The following is a 12,733-nucleotide window of genomic DNA, read 5'->3' on the forward strand; positions in this document are numbered from 1 at the left end:
GTTTAGAGAAGAAAATTAAAACCATTCCTGATCTCGGCAGGCCGAGGTCGCTACTGTAAAAGTTCTCGGTGAATTTTCTTCTGCCTTTTTGTGTCACGGAGGTACTTAATTTCACTTCTATGAATCCTTTTTTAATTTTTTGAAAGTTAACATTGGGTCTTCTCATGCCCTTAAAATATTTTCCAGAAGATGTTTTTAATGATTGCTTAGCCTTCTAGGGCACAGGTGTACTAGTGGATGAATCGATGACGGTCTTTTTCATCTTTTGCCAAATTGATAAAAGAAAAATCCTCTTGGTAATCTTTCCATTTGAATCCATCTTATTAATGGGGTGGGGGGGGACTCTTTTGGGTTTTGTCCGTAGCATCTCTTCTATGAACCGTCTTGTCCTGTATGGTTGGCTCTGTGACGTCACCCTTTTAAGCAATTTCTAAAAGGAAGTCGCCTGTGTTACTGATACTAAAGCTGTTTCAGTTACATTATTACGATACTGACTTCTCAGTTATCGTGTGCCTTTGATTTTTTTCGCCGGCCTGAAAGAAAGCCAGAAAGAAAGAGGAAGAGAGACACAGAAAGAGAGAAAACACACGGCAGTTGAGAAGCCATCGCCCACTTTGCGTGCCCTGGGCGCCTCCGAGCCCCACCCTGGCCACATGCACCGGGCGGTCACCACACCTGCCACCTGCGGTAGTTGAGGGCGGCTAATGAGACAGTGCAGATGGAACACCTGGGCCCCAGAAATTCCTTGTTGACGTTATGAATTTTGTAGGTATATTCCTATTTTCAATGAGATTTTCTCCAGATACCATTTTCTGTTATTATAGTCTGTTATTATATATTTTACTTACATACATATTTTTTTATTACTGGAATGTAGTTGACATAAAATATCATGCTAGGTGTGCAACATAGTGACTGGACAAGCCTGTCCATCATGCGGCGCTCGCCACAGGTGCAATCCCCCTCATCCTCCGCCCCTCAGAGTTACTACAATTTTCTTCACTGCGCTCCCCAAGTTGTCAGTTGTACGTTGTATAGAATTGGCACCATCAGCTACATGAACTCTCAGGTTATTTCTAATTAGTCTTTTACATGATTCTCTTGGATTTCCTTGGATATGTAGTCATGGTAAAGATGTGGCTGATTCTCTCTCCCTGTCGCCCTAGTTACTCTTCTGGCTCCTTCCCACCCAGGGGAGTGGAGGGCAAAGGTGGGGGAGGCTCCAGGCTCCCTGCTGCATTCACCTTGATGCTCCTTCCTGTGCTCTGTTTCCCTTCGTTCAACACTTAGGCTCCAGGAGCTGAGAACCTTCCGGATAGTCAGGTGGTTGTGTTTATTGGGTCCTTTGGTCCAGGCTGAACTAATCAAAATAGCTGTTTTTGTCAAATATTGCCATCTTGGGAACACGATTTCGGTAGGTGGGTGCTTCAGTTGCTTGTCAAGGAAGCACCAGCTCCTTCTACCTCAGCTTCCATCCCTCTTCATACCCTCCGAGCCCCCACTCAGATGTGGGCACCCACCGCCCTAGCTCACCACTGGCCTCCCTTGTAACTAGAACCATTTGCAGACTAGATACATTCGGTGTGTATTAATCTCAAATAATAATGATAACAGAGAGTAACATGTATTGAGCATTCAGGGCCAGGAGCTCCCAGTGCTTCACACGGTAATTGAACCCCTGCATGAATTTGCTGTTGCTGCTGTAACAAATTACCACAACCTTGGTGGCTTAGACCAATAGAAATTTATTTTCTCCCAGTTCTGGAAGTCGGAAGTGTGAAATCAAAGGTGTGGGCTGGACTGTGACCCCCACCCCACCCCGCCCCCCAGAGGCTCTAAGGGAGAATCTGTGTCTTGTTTCTCGTAGCTTCTGGAGGCGGCCAACGTTCATCACAAGATGAAGCTTGTGGCTTCATCTCTCCAGGCTCTGCTGTGTGGTCACCCTGCCTCCTCCTCTTCTGCGTGTCCTGTGCTCCTGTCCCCTGAGGGATGATTGCATTTAGGGCCCACCCAGATAATCCAGGATAATCTCCCTGTCTCATGAGCCTTAATTTAACCACATCTACAAAGACCCTTTTCCCATGTAAGGTACCTTTACAGGTCCCAGGGATGACGACCCCATATCTTTGGGAACCGTTAATCAGTTGACCATAACCTTCAACAGCTATGAGAGAAGCAGTGTCCTTTTCACCCTATGGTAGCATTCGTGATGAAGGAGGGAGCTACACAAGTTTGCTCTAGACCAGTACTGGCCTGTCGGCCTTTCTGCGGTGCTGGAATTGGCCTGGCTCCTCATAGTCCAGGTAGTAGCCCTAAACCACGTACGGCTATTGAGCACATGCAAGGTGATTAGGATGACTGGGGATCTGCATTTTGTATTTTATTTTATTCTAATTAATTCAGATTTAAGTTTCGATAGCCACATGTCATGAGTGGTACCACGTTGGACAGTGCAATCATAGAGACACTGGCCTTCAGAAAATACCTTGCTACCGTTGGCATTTCTCTTGGCGTGGGACCTGTCATAAGCTGTCATTACATTTCAAAATCCATCAATAAGCTTGATTTGACAGTATCATCAAGGGATCTTGGAAGTGCCCTCCTGCAACCCCTCAGGATTGCAAGTGAGAATGGAGCCCTTGGGACCATGGGCTCCCATCACCCGAGATGCAGCTCTCTGTGTCATCGGCATCAGGGGCATCAGGACACCTGAAAACTAGGGCTGACCTCAAGCCTTCGGGTCTTTGCAAATTGTCATGTTAAGGAGCATTGCCACTTCCTCTCCACCTAAATTTTGTTAACGCAGCAGTGGAAACTATGCCTGATGTCCAGCTCATCCTTCAGTACAGAGAGTAACACCCCAGACAGAGCAATGGCTCTGGGATCAGCCCAGTGCCACTTCTCGGATTAAAGCAGACTCCTTTCAGTCCACATACTCCTAAGGGATCTGGAAGAGATGTAAATCAGGTAGCCTTAGTCCCTTTTTCAGGCCAGCACACGGTCATTTGGAAGGGAGGGTTAAGAGGGAAGGCTCTGGGGGCTTGGGATGATCTTGGTCCTCAGCAGGGTGGGCCTGGCTGGGAATGTAGTAGACACAGTCACTGTCTTAATGTTATTATGTGATCTTACCGATGATGAACAAATACATTATAAATCACACACACGGGGGTAGAGGTTGTACAGCCAGGCAACATGGGTTGAAACCCCAGCTCTAGGACTTACAGGCTGCGTGACCTTGCTTGAGCCAGTTACTTAACCTCTCTGGGCCTCCCATTTCCTCACCTTAAAATGAGGATTATTAATAGCGCCTAACTCACAGGTAGGACGACAGAGACTAATTCATATAAAATCCTCGGAGCCTTGTATGGTGCACGTCACACCCTCCATGATTATTTCAAGCACAGAGGGAGGCCTTTATTTTCTAGACACAAAATTTGCAGTTTTCCTTCCTGGGGAGCGGGGCCTTCATATTCCCAGCTGTAAGCATCTTTTCAAAACGCTGCATTGCAGATCTCCAGAAAGAGAGACTGGCTGGCGGGGGAGCGGGGAGAGGCGGGGCTGCCGGGGGTGGGGGTGAGGGCAGAGCCGAGGGGTTAATAACAGGGCAGGCAAACAGAAATTAGACAGCGTGGAATGTGCTTCAGATCCCCAGGCGGAGCAGTGACACGTCTACAGATCACCCGCAAATGTGCATTCTCTCTGGAAGAGGTCTTGGAATGCTTTGTTTTGGGGCTGGGGGTGGGGGAGGGTGTTGTTTCTTTGCTCATTTCATTTTTAAAATTAAGATATAATTGAAATGCAGTAAAATTCGCCCTTTGGGGCACAATTCTGCGAGTTAAACTTTGTCGCTTTAAGGTATCTGGATCCAGAGGGACCCTTCTCTCGCTCCCCCGGTTGATGCCAATCTGGGCTCCGGGAGCTCACACTGGAGGGGACTCTAGAACCTGTGTGGCCATACCCACTGCCCAGCAGAGCCCTGGGCCATGAGCAGAAATTCGCTGAGGGTGAGTGGTTTGGATGGAGGTAGAACACTGGTTCCCTGTCGGCGTGGGGAAATCAATGTCCTGTCCACACGCGGAGAGCTGTCCGGGTCCCTCCCCGCTCTGGCCTCCAGCGGTCTCGGGCCCATACTAGCCTCCACCACGACCCTCTCCTTCAGAAGCAGGTCCCCGCCCACGTGCCCTCACCACTGCTTCCACATGAGAAACTGCTCCAGGATCTCCCCATGGGTGCCCTTCGGGGATCCCAGGGCTTAGAAAGTCTGCAACAGTGGCTCTGTCGGGGCCCATGGCTCAAGAGAGGCAGGGCTGGAATTCCTACTCAGGTCTCCGGATTCCAAAGGCCATGATGCTCCCACAACACCAAGCGTGTCTCCTGGTTCCGAGCATTCCAGAAGCAGGAAGCTTGTCCCGTGTGTCTTGACTCCGTTGTGCAGCATCATTTTGTAGGAAAGGATGACGGTTGTCCGAGGCCGCCTGGCTCATCGGACACCACCTGGAAACCCAGGGCTTTCCTTATTTCTGGTTCCTTCTCTCTCCCCTCCTCCTACACATCTGCACAGTGAGCACGCTGATGGTTCTGTGCTGGGAGAAGGAGGGAGAGGAACCGTGGGATTCTAGAGACCTGGGGTGCCCCGGTTATTTTATAGATTCCAGAGTGGGCTCAGAGAAGCGAGAAGTTGGCTAAAACCTCGGTATTTACTGGCAGAACTGAAACCCGGCTGCATGAAGACTTGCAGAAACGTGAATGTCTTGTAAAACCAGAACTGGTTTCAGGGCAGGGTTCAGAACTGGTGCCTCTGAGGACTTTTAAAGACAGAGAACAGAAATCACTAGAAGGTGCAACAGCGGATCTCGGCATGTTCTTTCCTTTACACTCCAAGTTTCCTACACGGAGCATGAATGACTCTCAGAATGGACAAAGAAGCCTCCGGGGGACAGGGAGACGCTCGGTCACGCAGGGAGGGGAGTTTGCATCCTCGAGGAAATCCTCAAGAGCAGCTGTGGTCTGGAGAGGGGATGGGAACACGGGCAGGTGACTCATACCGGTAGGTGCGTGACTTTTCTGCGTCTGTTTTGGGTGCGAAACACACCAGGTGGAGCCCAGGACATAAGAAGAGGTGGGATGGGAAAATAAGGGCCCGGCGTTACCCACCGAGGCCCCGCGGACAGGTGCACCGCCCGCCCCGCCACGTGAAGTCACACGGGTTGCGCCAGCCATCCCGCTGCAGCAGATTCAGAGCACTCAGCATCCAAGGGTGCTATCCGGTGGCCTATCCGGTGGCCCATCTGGTGCCCATCCGGTGGCCCATCTGGTGCCCAGCCAGGTTGAAAGGCGGGCCTTGAGGCTCTCCGGTGAGTGAGGTGAAGAGTCGCCCTTTCCGTGGGCGGGGGACCCCTCCAGCTTAGACCCCCGGCCCCCGGGCCGTCCGCTCTGCTGTGCTGCTCTGTCTGTCCGGCTAGACCACAGGCTTTTCGGGGGGACCACAGGCTTTCCGGGGCGCAGGGCAGTGATGTCTTCATCTAGTCCTTTCCCGACCAAGCACGGGGCCTGGGATTCAGCAGAGGTAATACGCAAGTCAGAGCTGAGCTAGTGGGCAGGGAATGACTGAAGGTCCAGCTGAAGGTCGTAATTAATATTGGGCCCGACTGGGGATCTCTGGGGGGCTCAGCGGTTGAGCGCCTGCCTTGGGCTCCGGGTGTGATCCTGGAGTCCCGGGATCGAGTCCCACATCGGGCTCCCTGCGTGGAGCCTGCTTCTCCCTCTGCCTGTGTCTCTGTCTCTCTTGCTCTCTCTGTGTCTCTCATGAATAAATAAATAAAATGTTTAAAAAAAAAAAAAATATCGGGCCAGACTGTAGTGCCTCTCAAACTGGGGCCTGCATCGGAATCAGCAAGAAAGCCTCTTAAAACACGGGTTGCTGGGCCCCACCCGTCAGAAGGTCTTGGGTGGGAACTGAGAGTCTGCATTTTTTTTTTCAATTTTCAACACCTCTCACTCTTTTTACTTTTATTTATTGTGTGTGTGATAAAGACACTTAAGATAGGATCTGCCGTCTTCGCAAATGTCTCAGTATACGGCGCAGTGTTGTTAACTGCAGGCCGAGTGCCGCGCGGTAGATCTCTAGGACTTGCTCCTCCATACAACCGAACTTTCTATCCTTGGACTAAAAACCACGTCGTTTCTCCCCACCGCCCCCCCCCCCCCCGATCCTTGACAAGCACCATGCTACTCTATGCTCCTAGGACCTTGACCATGTGAGATTCCTCATGCAAGTAGAATTTTGTAGCATTTCTCCATCTGTGTCTGGCTCATTTCACTTAGCATCATGTCCCCTAGGTTCATCAGTGTTATTGCAAACAGCACGATTTCCTTCTTCTTTATGGTTGAATAATACTCTCTTGTGTGTTTACACCAGCTCTTCTTTATCCACATACCCAGTAGCGGGTGTTTAGGCTGTTTGCGGATCTTGCCTACTGCGAGAAATGCTGCAGTGAGCACGGGCGCGCCACGAGAAACTTCCTCCCATGTTTCTTCCCTGGACTCACACTCGCCTGCCCCACTCACAGTAGTTCACAAGTTCACATCACCTGTGCCACCAGGTGTGTGCATTTTCTGCACATCGAGCAGTTGTCCTCGCCACCAGCTGGGTGCCCCATAATTCAGCGTGTTTCTGACACGACCCGGAGATGCACCAGACCCCGCAGACTGAGGGCCGGGTCACACGAGGGCCGGGTCCGCCACCTCAGATGCCATTCGCGAGTCTCCGGGTGGCACCTGTACTTCCGACCCTTCAGCTATCAACTGGGGTTCCCAGGACTCCCCCCTTCGGTTCAGTAGTTTGCTAAGACAGCTCACAGAACTCGGGAAACATGTTCACCAGTCTGTAGCAAGAGGAAGACAGAGGATCATCCAGATGGAAGAGCTGCGTGGGGCAAGGTATGGGGGAAGGCGCGCCACCCTCCCAGCACCTGCGCTCGTTCAACCCCGACTGCCTGCAGACCCCGTACTTTGGGGGGTTTTCTGGAGGCTTCATCACATAGGCCTGATTGATCATTAACTCAATTCCCATCCCTTCAGAGTGGGATTGAAAATTCCAAGCTTCTCATGCCTCCGTCTCCCTCGGGGTGAGCCCCAGTCTGCAGCCCACCCGACATCATTTCAGTAGAACAAAAGGCGCTCCTCTCACCCAGGGATTTACGAGCCCCTGTGTGAGGAAATGGGGTCAAAGAACAAATACTAGAACAAAGGATGCTCCTAGCGCTCTGATCACTTAGGAAATGACAAGGGCTTTAGGAATCTGTGTATATATATTTGTTCTATTATTTCAGCGTGCATACAACTCTGAGGTCCTCATTTCATCTCCTTTGGGTATATACCCAAAAGTGAGAACGTGTTTTTATAATGGCCGCACCAATTTACGCTCCCACCAACGGTGCACAAGGGTTCCCTCTTCTCATTATTTTTCACCTCCGGTGCCAGGCATGCTGACAGGTGTGAGGGGATAGCTCACTGCGGTTTTGATTTGCATTTCCCTGATGATGAGTGATGTTGGGCATCTTTTCATAATACCTGTTGGCCCTTTGTGTGTCTTTCTTGGAGAAATGTCTATTCGGCTCCTTGGCCCATTTCTTAAACAGGTGATTTTCTTTTTGATATTGAGGTACAGGAGTTCCTCGTATATTTTAGATGTTAACCCTTTGTCAGATACAGGGCTTGCAGATACTTTCTCCCATTTTATAGGTTGGCTTTCATTTTGTTGATTGTTTCCCTTTGCCATACAAAAGCTTTTTTTTTTTTTTTTTTTTTTTTTGGCTTAATATCCTCCCCCTTGTCTATTTTTGCTCTTGTTGCCTGCATTTTTGGTGTAGACTTTGAGTTTCTAGCAAGCCCCAGGGTGATGCTGATGCCTCCACTCCCATCTGTACTTTGAGTGGCCCTGGGCCAAAGTTACTGCCACCCTTTGCACACCGTCTAGAGAAGGGGAACGTGTAGGGAATCACGTGAAGGAGTAGCAGAGCACCAGTAAAACAAAAACCAGTATTATCCTGGGAATGTGAAAGCCCCCAAATCTACCGATTGAGGTCACTAACTGAGAAAGTCAGATGACGTTGGACCATCTGCTTTCTAGTGCTTTCATACACAGTGATGGAGGACAAGCTGAGTGTTCTTTGGATCGAGAGCCTCTCTGTTCTAGCTAGCTCTTAACTTCCGTGTCATATGGTGACATATGTCAACATGTGTGTGTTGCTTCGGACAGAAATCATCCTGCCTTTGTGCTTCACAAATCTGCATTTGCCTGGGGGCACCTGGGTGGCTTAGTGATTGAGTGTCTGCCTTCGGCTCAGGTCATGATCCCAGGGTCCTGAGATCGAGTCCCACGTCGGGCTCCCTGCAGGGAGCCTGCTTCTCCCTCTGCCTGTGTCTCTTCCTCTCTCTCTCTCTCTTTCTTTCTCTCTCTTTCTCTCTCTCTCTGTCTCTCATAAATAAATAAATAAATAAATAAATAAATAAATAAATAAAATCATTTTAAAAAAATTTGTATTTGCTACTTGACCAAAGAAGTTCAGAGAATCTTCAAAATTAACCTTTATGCCCTAAAGCTGCCCTTTTCTGTGATTTCTTCTGTTGCTCTTTATAAGTGATTATTTTTTTAAAAAATGGCACCTAAGAAATGAGTTTGAAACATACACATCTGACTATTTCTGCTAACTTACACTTTTCCTCCTATGGCCTGCCCTCCTAGGCTTTCCAGAACCTTGAGATAGACAAGGGAACGCTTTACTCCTTTAAGTGAGGAAGGGTTGGTGGAGGAAGACGCTGGGGTTTTGAAGCATGAGTGTGGGAACAGAACCTGATGGCAGTCTGTTTGAACGAGAAATCTCCACATTCCTTCCTAGAGTGACTGGCTCTTGCCTAGGTATACATTTTTCTTCACAAATAACTATTTAAGACAGAACGGTGAAAGCAGGTGTCATTTTCTCAACTGAAGAGTAAACCAGAATCAAAAGAGCAAATTGTGCAATCACTCGCATATTGTTTCTTTTAATAAAATAAGAAAGGGCGGAGGGTAGGGCGGGGAGGTCCCCATAGGATTCAGGCGTGAGCAAAGGTAGTGCTTTCCAATCAAAAAGGAAGCTTCCGTCTTGAGTGATAACTGCTTATAATATCCCACTAATAAGTAGAAACATCAGTGAATAAATCAGATTTTGTAACGTGCCACCATGAAACTGCCCTGCTTTTTGCACACTACTTTTTCCTCCTCTCCTTTGAGAAACGGTGAGCCCCTCCGTCTCCCAAGGAGGGCCATGGTAATTAAGTCCATGTGCAGCCAATTGCCTTTATGGAGTGTAAGTGAATTTATAGGCAGCAAGTGACACTTTTGGGGGGCTTCTGTGCAGTGGCACAAGCTGCTTTCTTTAGAACACAGGAGAAATTTATGAGTCTGCTGACATTAATGGAGGTAGCTGGATGACTTGGTGGGGGGACCGGCCGGAAACCCCTCCACCCATATATTTTTCATACTTGATGAAACACAGATAAATCTCTGTCCTGGGAGTCTGAAATGGTGGGACCCATTGAAGCACAGTGTCAGACCTCAAGGGAAATATTTATCATTTTAGTAGTTCTGCTTTCTAAATCACTTCAGACTCTAGAGCTGGTCATTTTCACGTTTATGCAAGAATTTTTGACAATACGCATAAATTTTTAATAGGCCCTAACGTTACCAAACGCTCGGTACCTCACATTTGCTAACCAAACGATATAATAAGGCACGGGTGTTTTTCTCCACAAGCTTCCTCAATAAAAGCGTTATAAAGTCAGATGGCTACGTCAAATATATTTTTATAAGAAAGTAACATTAATCACTGAGTAGATTCTGTAAGAAACTAACATTGCCTTTCCCCACCAACTTCCGTCACGTATAAATCTTAGAGTGTCTAGAGCTGAAAGGAACTTTGGAAATGGTCTAATAGCCACACCATACTTATTTTTTAACAACTGAAGGAATAAACCTAGTTCAACTACACCATTTGGCAGAAGAAAGCGAGCTAGGTCCCCACAGTGACCAAGCACTTCGCTTGCACCACACAGCTAACCAGCGGCAGCGACCCAGCTTTCCTCATTTCCAGGAAAATACGATGCTCGTGATACATCTAGCCACCCAATGCTTCTCTATTGCGTCTTGAGCTTTATTTTACATTTTTATCACTGGAACCTCAACCGGCAGTTGCTTCCGACGACTATCGGCTCAGCTGCACATGGGTCCCGAAGGTTCTGGAGCTGCTCCGGGCCAGGCTCTGCGTGGGCAAGTCACTGAAACTTGCCGAGCCTCAGTTTTCTCCAAAATCCACTGACAACAATACTAGTACCTACCTTGTAGGACTGTTGGAAGCATTACACAGGAAGATGGTATCAAGTTCTGAGCACAAAAGTGTTAATAATGAGTATACTCTTATGGAAGGTTCTTTGCAATTCATTTCAATACATGTACTAGATGAGGTTATTGAAAGATTACACTGCATTTTCAATGACCATGAGTCATCACACTGAAGACGTTCAGGATACAGGCAAGAAGCAGCAGCCGATGTAGGGAATGGACCTGTCCCTGGGACCCAAGGACATCGCCCTTTCCAGCTGGAAAGGCCATCTGACTTGTAGTAGTCTCCCCTGGTTCTGTGGAATCATCAAGTTTGTCCAACAAATGCCCTATCTTGAGGCTGACTTGGGTTACATCGTATAGAAGGCAGTGCAATCATCTGAAAAGGGGTGGGGGGAAATCCTGGCTGGGAAGTGCTGATAGAAGCTACCCAAATGTGCTGTTGGTCCCTCCTGTTCTATCCCACCTCCTGACAGCCAGAGGCCCGGGGCCCAGGCCTGCATTCCTGGGCCTTCTCTGTCTCATCCAGGCTTCATTGACTCCCAAATATGAGTCCCCAGCCCTGAGAGACCTGGAGATTGGCAGTCCCCTCGGTATCACTCGGATGTCCAGGGGACCTCATAGGCTCCACACGTCCAGACTCTTATTCCCTCAGAGCTGCCCCACACAGCCTTTCCCATCCCAGCAGATGGAGACCCCACCCTGCCCATGTCCTAGCCACAACCCTGACTCTGTCCTCTCAGCCCGACTTCTATTCCGTCAGAAAATACCATTGGCTTTACCTTCAGAATATGCCCCAAGCCCACCCACTGCTCAGTCCTCCGTCTTCGTTGCCACTGGATCTGGTCTGAGCCACATCAGCCCCCACCTAGACTGCGTGGCCTCCTCACTCATTCTTGCAGTCGCCCTTGCTCCCCAGACCTATTTCAGCGTATTCACGATCTACGGCTGCTGACAGTATCACTCCGGCTTACAAACTTAGAGGCCTCAAACCACCTCCATAGAGGGTCTCACCGTTGCAGTGGATCAGGAGTCTGGGCTTAGCTGTATCCTCTGTTCAGGGCCCCCCAAGACTGCAGACAAGGTCTCGTCTGTTTTCAAGCTCTGTGGCTGTCGGCAGCATGCGGTTACTTGTGGGACCTCGGAGCTAGCTGGAGTCACCCCAGATGCTTGCCACGTGGGCCTCCCAGTCTGGCAGTGTGCCGCATCAGAGCCACCAAGGGAGAGGGTCTGAGAGCAAGGTGGGAATTACAACCGCACAGAACAATCAGAGAGGTGACATCCGGCCACCACGCTTGCTGTATTCTGTTGGTTAGCAGCCAGCCACCAGTCCCACCCACACTCAAGGGGAAGGAAACACACAATGGCCTGAACACAGGGACTGCGGACAATCTGTCCACCACAAGGAAGAAGAACCAGCCTTTAAAACCCTAAGGCAGGTCATGACCTTGCAGTGGCTTCCTTTTCACTCCTGGCCTCACAGTCCTGCGGCATTGACCGTGACCTGTCGCTCCCAGAGGCCCAGATCAGCCCAGGGACCCCTCCCTCCTCACAGCAGGTGCTGTAGGGACTGCAGGAGCCCCCTGCCCAGGAACTCTAGCTCCCAGACCCGTCCCAGGTGTGTGCTTACTTGCTTGCTGCTTCCCCAGGGTCTAGGAAAAGGGAAGTCAGAGGCATGTGATTAATGAGCTGGATCTTTATTCTGGACGATTTTTTTTTTAATTACATATCATGGGGCACCTGGGTGGCTCACTCAGTGAAGTGTCTGCCTTCAGCTCAAGTCATGAACTCAGGGTCCTGGGACCGAGCCCTGTATCAGGCTCCCTGATCAGTGGGGAGTCTGCTTCTCCCTCTCCCTCTCCTGCCTTGTGCATGTTCTTTCTCTCTGTCCTTCAAACAAATAAGTAAAATCTTTAAAAATAAATAAGTGTAAATAAAATTACATGTCATGATTTTCTTCTTGTCCATCTCTAACCTGTTTGCATTTGGACTCTTGTCTCTGGCTCAGTCATTATTTCAGGGAGCATGTTTAGATTCCCAACTGGCTCAAAATCAGACCACAAATGTTTATTCCCAGAAACATAAATAGTTAGGTGGTAGGAAAATTCAATGTTATGCGTACCAATAAAAGCGATATGATCATCTCAACTCATGCAGGAAAATCATTTCATAAAATCACCCACTTCATATTTTAAAACTTAAAAACGGAAAGGCAAGGATTAATTCTTGGCATAACAAAGTGCAAGCTGGATAGAAATAAAACCTTTACAGCTTCCACTTACTGCTTTTTTCCAAGTGCCTCAAACAGTGTCTGGCACATAGTAGATACTCAATAAATAAGCTCTGAATCAG

General features: G+C 48.9%; 1 protein-coding gene across 2 annotated transcripts in view; it reads left to right on the top strand.

Moving 5' to 3' along the window:
* IQCA1 (IQ motif containing with AAA domain 1) overlaps nt 1-12,733 on the top strand; it is a 145,011-nt gene that overhangs the window by 40,676 nt on the left and 91,602 nt on the right. The window lies entirely within an intron of this gene.

Source organism: Vulpes vulpes, chromosome 9 (genome assembly GCF_048418805.1).
Source record: "Vulpes vulpes isolate BD-2025 chromosome 9, VulVul3, whole genome shotgun sequence".
Taxonomy (NCBI): Eukaryota; Metazoa; Chordata; class Mammalia; order Carnivora; family Canidae; genus Vulpes; species Vulpes vulpes.